We start from the raw sequence: 15,902 nt of genomic DNA, 5'->3' as shown, positions 1-15,902 counted from the left end.
AAACAACATGCACAATAAGAGTAGATTCTAATGGAGTAATTCTAAGTAGAGTATATTCTAAAGGTCAGGAAATTTGAAGGCACAGTATATAAAATCATAGAGCAAATGATGAGCACATCTTATTCCAAATGAGTAGTGTTGATTGAATATCTTTTACCAAATCTAGAACTGGGAAAACAGGAAAATGAGTCCTAGAATAACATACACTTAGCTGGATTTGGGTTAAGTTTAATTACAAGACAAATAGGATACAAGATTTGGAATATTAAGGGACCATATATGCTAGTGAGTTCATAGTTCTTTATTTTACAGGTGAGGAAGCTGGGATCCAATGAAATGAAGTGATTTATAGAGAGTATCTGAGACAGCATTTGAACTCACTCTTTTCTGACTCCAATGATGAGTTAAGATGAGTCATCTAGCTGCCTCAGAAAGAGATAGAATGCTAGATAGGATAGTGAGATTGAAAAGAATGAATTTGGCAAAGAGACTTTCAAGGAGCATCAACAAGATAAGTCTGGGGTGGATTAGAGATAATGAATGCTTTCCAATGTGAAATCTACTATCATAACATGAGGGCACTTGCTAAGCTATCTCTATGGGCATACCACTTCCAAGATAATGATAGTCTAGCTCTTTATACATCATAATTAAGTTGGCATAAGATTCTTAACTAAAAAGTAAACACAAAAAGGTAGCTTGACTTGTATCCCTACCTGTTGTTTATGGAACTACACAAATTTAGACAGGAGGTAGGTGACTGAGTCTCCAGCTCAGCTGTGCTGCCTTGAAGTATATCCTACATTTTCTACCAATCATTCTTTTTCTATTCCCCCCCAAAAAAAATGCCATTGCATGAAAAATCTAGAACATTGTTTTTCACTTTATAATTACAGTTTGACTAAACAAACATCAATGAGATGAAAGTTTACAAATAAGTTGATATTATTTGTCTAACCACAGAATGAGAAATAGACGATTACATTCAACGCAATTCCATTAGAGAAACATTATATTAAGCACTTTTAATATGCCCGGCACTGAGCTAGGTACTTAGAATAGAATCAACAAGGAAACTGTTAACCATCATGGAGCATACATGTACCAGGTGAGAGTAGATAAAATATAAACACAAGTAACACAAATGAGAAAATATAAAGTCATTCAAAGAGATATCAGAATGAAGAGATCATAATCAAAAGATGCATGTTAGGGGGAAGGCTAGATCAGAAAAGGAAGATGATGTAGTTCCATGGCACCAGAGTTTTGCTTTTAGTGAAGTTAGGGATTCAAGATCTCAAGACTATAGATATTTTCAGACATATGGGACAACTAGTGCAAAGACATTGAAGAAGAGGTATTTTTTGAGAGTGCTAGATTTGAAGTCAGAAGTGCCGGTTCAAATCCACAATCTGCAATTTATTATATGATAACAGGGCAAGTCACTTAAACTCTGTAGGATCCCAGTTGGACATCTAAGTAGTATAGTAGATAAAGTGCATGACCTTAGAGTTAGGAAAATTCAACTTCCTAACTTCAAATCTGACCTCAGACACTTACTTGCTAGGTGATCCTGAAGAAGTTACTTAACCTTGTTTTCTTCATCTTGTCTTTCTTCATCTGTAAAAATGATCTGAAGAAGAAAATGGCAAACCACTCCAGTATTTCTGCTAAAAAAAAAATCAAATGGGGATATAAAGAGGCAAGTAACTGCTGAAAAATTACTGAACAACAAAAAATGAAGGGATATTCATTTTAAAGATTGCTGCAAATCATTAATAATAAGAGAAATGATTATCACAACTCTGAGGTTTCACCTAATAATCTGTTTTTTGGCAAAAAGGACAAAGATGGAAATAATGTTGGAGAGTCTACCAAACTATTTCTAAACTCTAATATATGGTTGGTTGAATCAAGAATTAGCATACCATTACCAGAACACAATTTGAAATTATAATTATAAAATGACTAAAATGTCTATAAGACCCATAACATAACACTATAGACAACTATCCAAAGGAAATAAAAGATAGACCTAAAATTCCTACACACCAAAATATTTTAGCTTAGGGTTTTTTTTTTCTGTTTTGTTTTATTTTTGTTTTTATTTTTTTACCAAAGACTGAAAAAATATAGATGTGTGCAGAGTGGAGTAAACAATAGGTAATGATTATTGCACTGTTCTGTGTGAAGCAGAGAATTATGAAATGTTTAAATGAACTAATATAGAGTGAAGTAGAATCAGGAAAACAATGAATATAATAGCTTTAGTTGCTTACATACTTAGTCCTGGAAAAGAGATGAGAAAATATACATCCTTTCTTTCTTTGCAGAGAGTTTGAAACATTGCCTACATAGAGTTGATATATAGCTTAGTTTTACTGTACTATATTATTTCTTTTTTGTAGTTTATTCTTTGCTAAAAGGGAAGAAGTGAGGAATAATATGTTTACAACTAATGGGTAAAATGTAAAATAATATAACTAAATGAGAAGTAAAATCAAAGATATTAAGGTTTTTTTAATGAATAAGTGGAACAGGTGACTTCAAAGATCCTTTTCAAATCTATGTTTCTGGATAGGGATTCAATGATAAGGAGTAAGTGTGGTAGGAAGAGTTAGCAAGCCATTTTGGTACAGGATGAATGAAGGATAATAATGTACAATACAATTACAAAGGTAAATGAGAGTCACATAGTAAAGAGGGTAATAAACATCAAGCTGAAGATTTTTAATTTTTTGCTAAAAACAAAAGTTCAACATTGAAGAATTTTGAATAGAAAAGTGATATGATTTGATCTTCTTATGGAATGTCAATTTATCACATAAGGAGAACATAGATTTGAAGAAGGAGACACTAGTATTAGGAAGCCTAATTAGGATGTGAAATACTGGGGCACTGAAGTTTGGTAAAAACTATGTGATTAGAGATAAGATTTATTAAAGAGCTGTTGTATAAGAATATAAAAAAAAATTGAATATGAGTGTTAAGAGCCAAAGAAGGATCTTGGACAATTCTGAGTTTGTAATGTGGATGATAAAAAAAGCTATCTATACTTTTTTTTTTTTTTTTTTTTTTTGAGGCTGGGGTTAAGTGACTTGTCCAGGGTCACACAGCTAGGAAGTGTTACGTGTCTGAGACCAGATTTGAACTTGGGTCCTCCTGAATTCAGGGCTGGTGCTCTATCCACTGCACCACCTAGCTGCCCCCCATCTATACTTTCAAGAGAAATTTGGAAGTTTGGATAAAAGATAGATTGAGAAATAGGCTGATTTATTGCCTTTCATTTGGGAAATACTGAGTTTGAAATAACTAATGAGCCCCTATGTGGAAATGACCAAAACGTATTTATTAATATAGGCGTTAGATACTAGATTTAGGTGATATTAAATGGTAATTAATCCATAAATAGCTGAAAATATTACCAAGAGAAGCCTACCATAGAACAGAGCTTGGGGAAAACCAACACTTAGTAATCAGGAGTGAAATGATGATACAACAAAGTATTTCGATAAGAAATGGAAAATTATCATCAAGAGGGAGAAAAATCAAGAGAGAGAGAGAGAGAGAGAGAGAGAGAGAGAGAGAGAGAGAGACAGAGACACAAAGAGAGAGCTTGGTTATGCCAGCAAAAGGAGAGGGTTTTCCAGGAAGAAGGGATAAGTCATAGAAGCAAAAAGCCAAAAAAATTTTCAAAAAGGAGAAAATTTGAAGACATTTTGGAGTGGTATTATTCAAATGGAGGTATCAGAAGTCTGACTGCAAGTTGATTAAATAAAAGCAGGTGAACAAGTGAAGAAAATGAGCAGAGACAACAAGATTTTCTATTGGGTTTGAGCACTAAATTACATTACTAAATTATATGGATGGGGAAGAAGAAAACTTGGAGATCATCTAGCCCAACTCTCTGATTTTAAAAATAAGGTAATACTGAAGTACCACTATATGTACTTCAACTGGCCAAGATGACAAGAAAAGATAATAATAAGTGTTGGAGAGGGTATAGGAATCCTGCAACACTAATATGTTGTTGGTGGAGTTGTGAACTGATCCAATCATTCTGGAAAGCAATTTGGAACTATGTCCAAAGGGCTATCAAACTGTGTATACTCTTTGATCCAGCAGTATTTCTACTGGGTTTGTATCCCAAAGAGATCATAAAAAAGGGGAAAAAGGACACACATGTGCAATAATGTTTGTAGTAACCATTTTTGTAGTGTCAAGGAACTGGAAACTGAGTAGACAGATACCCATCAGGTGGAGAATGGCTGAATAAGTTATGGTATATGAATGTTGTGGAATATTATTGTTCTATAAGAAATTATCATCAGGATGATTCAAAAAGGCCTGGAGATATTACATGAGGTGATGCTAAGTGAAGTGAATAGAACCAAAAGACCATTGTACACTGCAGCAACAAGATTACATGATGATCACTTCTGATGGATGTGGTTCTTGTCATCAATGAGGAGTTTCAGACTAATTCCAGTGGATTTGTGATGAAGAGAGCCACTTGAACCCAGAGAGAAGAATGTAGAGACTGAATGTGGATCACAACATGATATTTTCCAAGTAAAACACCTTACTTGCTTTTTAATTTATTTCTTTTTTTTCCCTTTTCTATCTGATTTTTTCTTGTGCAGCATGATGATTGTGGATATATGTGTGGAAGAATTGCACATGTTTAACACAGTGGGTTGCTTATTGTTTGGGGGAAGGGATGGAGAGAAGGGAAGGAGAAAATATTCAGAGCACAGAGTTTTGCAAGGTTGAATATTAAAAACAATCTTTATATATAATTTGAAAATAAAAAAGCTATTATTTAAAAATAAAATAAAATAAGGTAATTAAAATTTAGGAAGTGTAAATACTTTGCTCAAGGTCAAACAGGTAGTTAAAACGGTGAGCCACAGGTCAAACCTAAGTCCTTTTGACTTCAACTCAAACATGATTTTCCTTGAAGTGCACAACAGCTAATTTTGATGCTTTTATTTAGAATGAAATAGATAGGAGTTTACCTATGATCTTTAAAATGAAAAGAGAGACACATTTAATTAAAAGCACAAAGATAAAAAAGAGGGTTTATTTTCTATTGAGTTGATATAGTTACTAATGTATTTATCTTTCTATAATAAAATCTGTTTTGGGAAAATATTGGAGGAATGATCTTCCTCCAGACCTTGGTGCTCTTAACTATTCAAAAAAACCTTTAAATAAAATATAATATTCAGGCTGTGTTCTGCATGCCAAAACCATATCGGTGTTGAGCCCAGAGAGCTAGTAACTAGACTCCAGATAATTAAGTCTGAACAAAATTACATTATCCATCTTTTTCTCCAAAAGGTAACTGCATATGGTTAGAAGGGTCAAGAATGCCCAGGCAACAAGCATTGTATTCCTTACAAAATGCATGGCAAAATAAAACCAAAAGGATCTCAAATATGCCTCACTTATAAATCCTATATTTCTGTGTGTAGTTGGGCTTGATATAGTAGATGAAAGAAGCCAAATGCTACTGTTCACAACTGAATAAAACTACCACTAGAATGCAGAGAGCTTCACAACCAGTTCATAAGAACAATGGGAATTTATGGGGGGCTGGAGAGTCTCTGTCTATGCTAATTAGAAATTTCTTCTACAAATATAATCCAACAGGCAGTTATTCCAGGCTTGAAAAATACTAGACACTGCTAGATACAAAAACAAAATCAAACCAGTTCCTGACTTCAAAGAATTTACATTTTACTGGGAGAGGGCATTATAGAAACTAATAAATATGGAAAATAAAATTATGAACCCATTTTCTTTTACACAAAAGTAGCTATTTGAGAAATTTTTTTCTTTGATTACTCCTTTTTATTTTAATTTACTTTATTTCATTTTTAACAGTTTACTATTATAATTAAGTTTTAGTCCTGAGCTGTAGATAATGTTGTCTTAAGCCTCAGGTCCTCTTGACTGTCATTTTCTGAATTCTGTCTGAGAGCTCAACATCAGGGACTCTTCTTCTTCCCTAAGTCCCAGTTATGGTCCCCAGCCACACTTTCTTCAAAATGTCCCTGCTACCTTTAGTACCATACTCACAGGGTGTGTATTAGTTCCTGTTCAACCCACAACCACAGCCTGGGATCACCTGCCTTCTGAAACCACATGACAGCCCTTCAGTCTTCTCCTACTCAACCATCTGCTGTTCTTTGTGAGGTAAAAGTCCCTCAAATTGTGAGATAAAAGCTTGTGAGGTGAAATTTCTTGAAGCCTAATCTCCTTCCAATGGAGCTCCCCCCAGGGCCTACTATCTGTTGATTCGATGGAGTTGATCTATAGGTGACTGCACTCTACTACAGTTGACCCATAAATGATCACAATTCACTCAGACCAAATTCCAGTTCTTGGAAGCCCTATATTTTATGAGATCCTCCAAAGCTGTGTTAAGAGGACAACTGTTTCTCTCCTTTCTTTTTGCTGTTCTATGTTCATTTTGTGGCAATCTTCTGTCTGTTTATGGAGGAAATCTGGAAAGCATGAAAATTACTACTACTCTATCATCTTCCTAGATTTTTTTACACACGACTATACATATATAACCTATATTAAATTTCTTGCTGTCTCAGATGGGTTGGGTGGATGAGAAAGAATTTGGAACTCAAAATTTTAAAAGTTGTTAAAATCCTTTATATGTAATCAGAAAAATATTTTAAAAAGAAAATCCAGTTACTATGGTGCTAATTACTAGCATGTCTGTCTCACTTGGTTTTATAAAGAGTTGTACATATATTAATTAAGTTATTCTACCCTTACAACATCAAAATATCATCCTCATTTGACATATTAGGAAACTGAGGCTTAGACAATTTAGTTATTTGTGCAGCATCAGAGACATGACCTAAAATAAGTGTTTTGCTGTCTGCCAAGTCTATCTAGTACACCAACTACTATATTACTTAGGATTTGAAAAGAAAGCATGGAAAAAAAAACATATAGTTGAAAAGGAAAGTTTGTTTTTTTTTTGTTTTTTTTTTAGGGGATGGTGCATTACAACTGAGTTTTGACATAAGTTAGGAATGCTAACAGGCAGAAGAGAAGGGAGTGCTTTTCAGGAATTAGGGGTAGACTGAACAAAGGTGTGAAAGTAAGAGATAGAATACTAAAGAGGAACAGCAAGTGGGCAAGTTTGAAATTAGAACTACAGTAAATACTAATTCTGTCATATATTTGTTATCTTACCTTTCTGAGCCTCAATCTTTCATCTTTCATTTGTAAAATGAGAATAGAAATACTCACATTATTTATGTCACGGGGATGTTATGAATATCATACATTAAATCATTTTCTAAACCTCAAAGACTGCCTAAGTTTCTCAAAATACATAGATGAAAGATCCATCAACATGATTGTGCTCATACAACAAAAGCTTTAAAGGTAGGGCACCACATCAGAGAGAAAGACATACACAGAGACAGAGAAATAGAAAGAGAGACAGACAGAGACAGAGAGAAGTATGAATACTTTCACTATATATATATTTTCGGCTTGCACTTAGCTATTTGTGAAATAATTTTTTATTCAACAGAATTTACATTTCAATCAAATAATCCTTGAGAAAGCATTAAATGCCTGATCTATGACAAGTAATATGTCAGGTGCTAGGGATACAAAAACAGAAGTGGAAAAATCCTTGTTCTCAATTCTGTAATTAGATTGTTGATGAGGCAGTTGTGCAGTAATTGTACTTGGGTTGGTGTCTTCCTAAAATAGATTTCATGTTTTGTCTTGTTACTAACTATTGCTCAAAAACTTTTATCTTTCCCTCCCAGTCAGAGATAATTTTTCCCTCCTGTTAATTCTTTTTTTTTCTGGTTTTTGATTCTTGCCAATGTGCCTTCCCTCTGAGAAGGTACCCTTTTCTATTTTAGATGTATCTTGTAATACAATGGTCTTTCCCATCAGAATGTACACTTCTTGAAGGCATGGGTATTTATTTGATTTTCCTTTGTTCACCAGAACTTACCATAACATCTGGCTCTTGATAAGTATACATTTGGTGCTTGGTGGTTGATTAATTGATTGATTTCACTGGAAAGTTATGAGTCTCATCTCATATTTCTTAGGAATATGTGCCAGTTGTAGTTATATATTTTAAGTGACTCTGTGGCTTCTTACAGATTGATCAAGAAATTCCCTCCTAAAAAACATTTTAAATAATTGTCACATCGATCAATTTATTCAGCCAACATTTATGAGGCACCTATTATATACACTACTTTTTTTTTTCAGGCTGCATCCTTCTCAAACTCTCTACCACAGTTGTTCTACAGCTGCAGAAGCTATCTATTTTCAATTTCTGTTGGGGTTGCCCATCATATCTACTCATATCTAGTTTCACAAACCATTGTCATCCTTAATCTTTTTCCTTTTCAATTGCTTCCATAAAAAATTAGTCCAAAGTTATATTGATTTTGCTCCCATAACATTTCTCACAATTCTTTCCTTGATTCCATTCATATGATCACCCTTCTAACTCCACTTCAGTAATGTGTATTCAGGTACAATTGAAATCACTTGAAAACTGGACTCTTGGTTTCCCATTTCACCATTAGTCAATTCATTTTCCATGTGATTTCTAAAATAATTTTCCTAAAATTACCTGACTACATCACTCCTTCACTCAAGAACAAACAGTGGTTCCCTATTGCATCCAAGGTAAAATGCATACTTAAATAAACATCTAAAAACATACATAATCTATCTCCAACTACATCCAGCTCATTTGATGAGAAATGGAAGACTAGGGCTCAGAAAAGGGAAATGATGTGACAATAATAAGAGGAGGAATTACTATTTTTTCTCTGGTTTTATAACTCTGAGTCTGTTTCCCTTTTTAGAAGATCATCCTTCTTCTCAAGCATCAATAGGATGTCACTGAGGTAGTGGGTTTACCATTTTTCCTAAAACACCACAATATATTCCAAAGCTGGGCATTTACTTTCCATAATATTCTATTTTAGGCATACATATTTATACAATTATTTTGTTGCACAAGAAAAATCAGGTCAAAAAGGACAAAGAAATGAGAAAGAAAATAAAATTCAAGCAAAACACAACAAAAGAAATGAAAATGCTATGTTATGATCCAGACTCAGTTCACACAGTCTTCTCTCTGGGCATAGATGGCTCTCATCATCACAAGTTCATTAGAACTGGTCTGAATCATCTCATTAGTGAGAACAGCCATGGCCATCAGAATGGATCATCGTATAATCTTGCTGTTGCCATGTACAACGATTTCCTGGTTGTGCTCATTACATTTAGCATCAGGTCATCTAAGTCTCCCCAGGCCTTTCTGAAATCGTCCTGCTGATTATTTCTTATAGAATCATAATATTCCATAATATTCATATACTATAACTTATTCATCTGTTTTCCAAATGATGTTTCCCTAATATTCTGGAGAAAAACAGCTGTCATTGCAACAGCCTTTTAGTCTTAGTATAATACTAATATAATATTTATTCTTTCCTTAATCTTTGAAGTAAATATGATCCCAGATAGCTGTTTATTTTAGAATGTGACAAAACAATGTAGGAGGATGTTGATAGATTTGTTGTGCAAACTTAATGTGTCTCAGTTTCCTCCTCTGTAAATTGGGGTGGGGAAGGAGTACTATATGATCTAGGGACTAAAGTTTCTTCCAAATCTACTCTTTGTGTCTAAGGCATATAACAATTAAGATGATCTTACCCTATACCTTTGTATTGTGTGCAATTCTTTCCCAAATTCTTTTGTATATATTTCATTGAATATCATTTTACCACTTGACTTGGCCTAGATATATAGTTTTTATCTTTATACATAAACCCACATTCTATTTTATGTATGAATACCAAACACACAAAGCCCTTTCAAAAAGAGACAAGGATCAAAGAGAAGATGACAAAATCAAGAATCTGGGTGATGAGATTGATCTAGTCAGTTTTCATAAGTGATCAATTCCCACTTTATCCTTGGACATTCAATTTATTTGAAGGAATTCTGGCACATTGTGGTACACTGTCGACAATGTCTCTTCCTGGACATCTATATGGCACAATGTTTAGAGGCTATGTCTAGTCAGGAACATGTGAATCAAAAACATCAGCATTTAAGATCTGTTTGCCTCAGTTTACTCAATTGAAAAGTGGAGATAATAATTTATGAGAATTAAAGGAGAGGTTTGGGCTACTAGTACATAGTAGGTGCTTAATAAACTGTTGTTTCTTTGCCTGAGCAATTCTCTAAAGCTGTAGTTACAGAATAATTGTGAACTGAATAGCAAGAAAGACTTTCTTCCTTGGGAGTTCCCAATACTAATGAAATAATAAGCCAGGATCATTTGTAAAATACCAGTTTCTTTATGATGCCAAACTTCTCAAAGTTTTATATTTTAAAAGTCACCATTACTCTTTTTTCTATTTTTAAATAATAGCTTTTTATTATTTTATTATAATATATACAGAAAGATAATTTTCAACACTTATCCATGCAAAACCCTCTGCTCGAAATTTTGTCCTTCTTTTCTCTAACCCCTGTCCCTAGACAGCAAGCAATCCAACAGATGTTAAGCATGTTCCATTCTTCTATGTTTCCAAATTTATCATGATGCACAAGAAAAATCAGAACAAAAAGGGAAAGAAATGAGAAAGAAAACAAAAGGAAGCAAACAACAGCAACAAATTAAAATACTATGTTGTGACCAATATTCAGTCCCCACAGCCCTCTTTCTGGATGCAGACAGCTCTCTCTATCATAAGTCTATTAGAATTGGTCTGAATCACTTCATTGTTGACAAGAGCCATGTCCATCAAAATTGATCATCATGGAATATTGTTATTGCTCTGTACAATGGACTCTTTGTTCTATTTACTTCACTTAACATCAGTTCATGTAAGTCTCTCCAGGTCTTTCTCAAATCACCCTGATTGTCCTTTTTTTTTAAGCATTTTATTTACAAAGTACATGCAAGGATAATTTTTCCAACATGGACCCTTGCAAAACCTTTTGTTCCAAATTTTCCCCTCCTTCCCTCCATCCCCTCCCCTAGCTGGCAGGTAGTCCAATACATGTTAAATATGTTGAAATACGTGTTAATTCCAACATATATATATATATATATATATATATATATATACATATATACACAATTATCTTGTTGCACAAGAAAAATCATATCAAGAAGGAAGTTAAAGAAAAACTAAGAAAGAAAATAAAATGCAAGCAAATAACGAGAGTGAGAATGCTATGTTGTGCTCCATGCTCTGTTCCCATAGTTCTTTCTCTGGGTGTAGATGGCTCTCTTCATCACTGAACAAGTGGAACTGATTTGAATTGATGATTCTTTTTTCATAGAAAAATAATACTCCATAACATTCATATTCCATAACTTATTCAGCCATTTTCCAACTGATGGGCATCCACTCAATTTCCAGTTCCTTGCCACTACAAAATAAATAATTTCTTGTAAAATATATTCTACTGGAAATTTGTTACACTCGAAATATTTGTGAGTTCTGTCACTCCAAAACCCTTTCAGAGCCTTGATCTGTTGTTGTTCTGAGGGAAGCCAGGAAGAACTCAGACAAAGACTTGTCTTCTCTCTGATATCTCAAACTCAAACAGAAATGGATTCTTTGCTGGCCATACATTGACTTAGAAAACCACAAAGTAACTTCTTCATTTTTACTCTCTTCTCTCCAAACCACTTAGACTCCACCAAAATCAGAGGATCTGTTGGAGCAAATGCCACAGGTTGCCCTTCTCTCCCCTAAGAAAACATTTCCTGCTAATTATCCATCTTCCTCCTTTAATCCTAATAGATGAGTCCCACCCCACTCTCCCCAATTCCACTGCTGTGGGAAAGAACTCCAAGTTTTCAGCAACCAATTAGATCTAATCCCCTCTTTCTAATATATGTATACAGAGACACTTCAGCTCCCTTAACCCCCAAATCGATATGACTTTTCATGTAATTTGGATAGAGAACATTCAGTACTTACCATTTTCCCTGCCACTGGGTTCTTAGAGTTCTTCAAGTCTTACCACTTATTCTTTCCCTGTGCCCTTCAGTACTGCTGGGAACTACCTTAGTAATTCAGTCTCAGGGCATTTAAACTTTACAATGCTGAATTCTTAGTAATCACAGGTTTTTCTAGATGCCCTATAGCTAGACTTTCTTATCTGTGTTGTCTCCCCCACTTCAGAACATGAAGTTCTTGAAACCAAGAACTATTTGTATCAATAGCACTTAGCTCAGTTCTTGGCATGTAATAAGTATTTAATAAAGCTTCTCCATTAATTCCTTCTATAAATATACTCATAATGGAATATGGTGGTAACATTTTGAAAGTAAATAGACTTACAGATTCCTCAAATTCTTATTGTCCTATAATGAAACTTCTCTTTCTTTATTCACTGCACCTTGTATCAGGTAATTGTGTATTTTTCTCCACCTTCTGCCCATTAGATATTAGATTCCCTAAGGATAGAAATGGTGTCAATTTTCACATTTCATAATTTTCTTAATTTTATACTTAATCCATTATCTTGTATTAAAAACTTGCTAAATATGTATTTATTGATTTGAATGATATTAAATTAAACAGAACAAGTCTGAGGATTAATTTTCACTTGTAATATCTTTTAACAACTGATAAAAATGTGAATCGAGTACTCAAAAATAGCTTATAAATGAAATTTTAGAGAATGATCAATTCATTTAATCAGACAATAGGTTTTGTTTTGTTTTGTTTTGTTTTTAATTTTTTTAAATTTTTTTTTTTTCTGAGGCTGGGGTTAAGTGACTTGCCCAGGTCACACAGCTAGGAAGTGTTAAGTGTCTAAGACCAGATTTGAACTTAAGTCCTCCTGACTTCAGGGCTCTATCCACTGCACCACCTAGCTGCCCCTAGACAATAGGTTTTTGAGTTCATTGACATCATGATTATTCTCTTCAATAATTATGCTCACATAAGCCTACCATACCATGCACTCTTCTCCATGTTACGCTAAAGTTTGCCACAGGGATGCCAGGCAGCATGCTAGATCCAACTGTTGCATTATCAACCAACATTAAAAAGATACCAAATAAAGTAGATGGGCAGTATACCAAATATCCCTAATTTATACTTTATAATTATACATATTTTCTCCATGGCAGTTTTTTTTTATTCAGAATCTGTTTCATAACATTTTGCTTATGATATATATATATATATATATCAGTCTATGATATAACATTTTATCTTATAGGTGTTCCATAAATTTAGTTTTTCTAAGACTAGAAATTCATGACTTGCAAAGTTATGATATGACAGGGAAAAAATCAATTTGTGATTTCAATGAAATAGGGAACTTTTGTCAAGAAAACACACCCCCCAACACAAGTTGGAATCTCTTTATACCTTATAGACTTACATATAGATAATCAGTCTCTAGGAATATAATTTTTGATTAGTTACATTTTTATGACATATTTTGAATTTGGGGTCCTTCCCATGGTACCCAGGAGAGAACAGCCATTCTCTTGACCTTCTAGAAATTGATTGCTTTCAGACATGGTCCATCTAATAAGCTACAATGTCACTGTGTCTCAGAATTCAGGCATAGATAAGAAAAGGGACCTCCCTTGGCCCCCACTGAGGAATGAATTTGCATAGTTACAGCAAATGAATACAACTCCATCAGTAGAAGGTAAACAAATCCATTGGTAATGGAGAAGAAGATCTGATTTCCCATTCCTGAGAAGAACTGACCTTTAAAAGATAGGATTAATTTAGCTCTCAGCAGATAACTGAAGGAACCTCCTCCTGGAGTTCATTATTTTGCTAAAAGTCGGGATGATGCATTAGACCTCAAATGTCTAGAACTAGCAAATAAGGTAGACCTGATTTTGGTGGATGGAGGTAGCTTTGTGTATAAGTCATGCAGAAACCTGGTCATCGGCAACTGTTTATGACAAGAATTTTGCAAGAATTTGAGAGTGATGAATTCCCCCCCCCACAAATTGACCTAAAGAAATATAAACTTCTCCCACAATATCCAGGTATTCTTATGTATATCCATGTAGAAAAAGACATTCAGTATAAATTTGAAGTATCTGAAAAAACATGATTACAATGAAAGGTTTGAAGGTAATTTCCAACTAATTCTTTTTTTTTACCAAATAAATTTATATGATATTGGCATAAAACTATTATTACAAATACTATGTTTATTTTTACTTTTTATTATATCAACATTTACTAAGTACCTATTATGTGTCAGGCATTGTCTTAAGCTCCAGGTTTACAAAAGGAGACAAAATACAATTCCTGACCTTGGAGAGCTCAGTCTCATGAGTGAGACAACATGCAAGCAAATATATCTAAGCAAGATATAGACAGGATAAATTAGAAATAATAAACAGAGGAAAGATACTAGAATTAAGGTCTTGGAGAAGGCTTCCTATGAAAGATGAAATTTTTGTTGTGGCAAAGCTAGGGAGTGTAGAAAAGAGAGAGAAAAAAGGAAGAAAAAGAAGAGGAGGAAAAGGAGAGAGAGAAGGGAAAAAGGAGAAAGAGGAAGAACAGGAGGAGGAAGAAGAGGAAGAGAAAGAGAAGAAGAAGAAAAGAAGGAGGAAGAGAAGAGGAAGAAGAAGAAGGAAGAGGAGGAAGAGAAAGAAGGAAGGACAAAGAAAGTAAAGGAGAGAGAGAGGTGAAGAGAGAGGGAAAATAAGAATTTCAGGCATAGAGGATAGCCAGAGAGAATACCTGGAGCCAAGAGACAGAGTATCCTATTTGTGGAACATTCAGGAGTCCAGTATCACTGAATTCAAAAGTATGAGCTGAAAATTAAGATTTTCTGAGAAGACTGAGAAATTAGAAGAATGCTAAACTGAACATTTTGTACAAATAAAATTTTTCCTTTTTTTTTTTTCCAAATCACAATTATATTTTTTTTGCCTTCTGTCCTAGTTCTGGTTCTGCTCATATACTCATCTGTTGTTACAGATTGCTAGGTTATTCTTCAAATAAATAAATTACAACACAAGTTTTCCTTTAAAAAGAAGAAAATTCTTTTTACTCAGAAATGTGACTTTGGTCAGTTGAGAGAGGGACAATAATTTTTTTTGTTTGTTTGTTTTTTTGTTTTTAAAAAAGAAGAATTTTTTTTTTGATGAGTAACAAAGGATCTCAACTATCTTTTAAATTGCCTTGAAAGGAGCCACAATTCTGTATTGTGAGATCAAGAAGAAAGTTGATACTTTTATTTCCCTACTATTTATATCTAAATTCCTAGGAAAAAATCAACTTAACAAACTTATAAGACTATCTGCTAATTTCAATTTTTTTTAATATATAAACTTTGGTTAAATTACTCAGGCCTTTAAACTTATTTTCCTCATCTGTTTCTTAAAAATGAACTAGAACCTTACCAGCTCATGGAGAACATAGATTTTATAGATTTATATATTAGGAAACATGATTATAATTTATAATAATCATAATAATAACTAACAATTACCTGTCACTTTGAAGTTTGCAAAATAATTTGCCAATATCTCATTTGATCACAACTTGGTAGGTTGGTGCTATTCTTACTTTACAGAAGAGAAAGCTAAAGCTAAGGGAGATTGGGTGACTACCCAGAAGCATTAAATAAATGCTTTTAAATTAATTAATTAATTAATTAATAAGTGTCTGAGCTTGGATTTGAACTAAACTTATAGAACAATACTTGACTACATACTTGTCCCATTGCACCAGTTAGCTACATCTGCCATCTAGCAGGAATTAGTTGGAACAATTTTAGATTAGATTATTATAAGACTCTTGTTTGTTTGTTTGAGGAGCATGTAAAGAAAAAGGTGGTGAGTACAAAGAACCTGACTA

At 33.7% G+C, this 15,902-nt stretch overlaps 1 pseudogene; it reads left to right on the top strand.

Moving 5' to 3' along the window:
- The first annotated feature begins 13,586 nt into the window (after nt 1–13,586).
- On the top strand, nt 13,587–14,142 carry LOC141540577 (dihydrofolate reductase pseudogene; annotated as a pseudogene).
- Nucleotides 14,143–15,902: the final 1,760 nt, after the last annotated feature.

Source organism: Sminthopsis crassicaudata, chromosome 4 (genome assembly GCF_048593235.1).
Source record: "Sminthopsis crassicaudata isolate SCR6 chromosome 4, ASM4859323v1, whole genome shotgun sequence".
NCBI classification, from domain to species: domain Eukaryota; kingdom Metazoa; phylum Chordata; class Mammalia; order Dasyuromorphia; family Dasyuridae; genus Sminthopsis; species Sminthopsis crassicaudata.
Note: the sequence above shows the minus strand (reverse complement) of the source record. Positions and strands in the feature narration are given on the sequence as shown.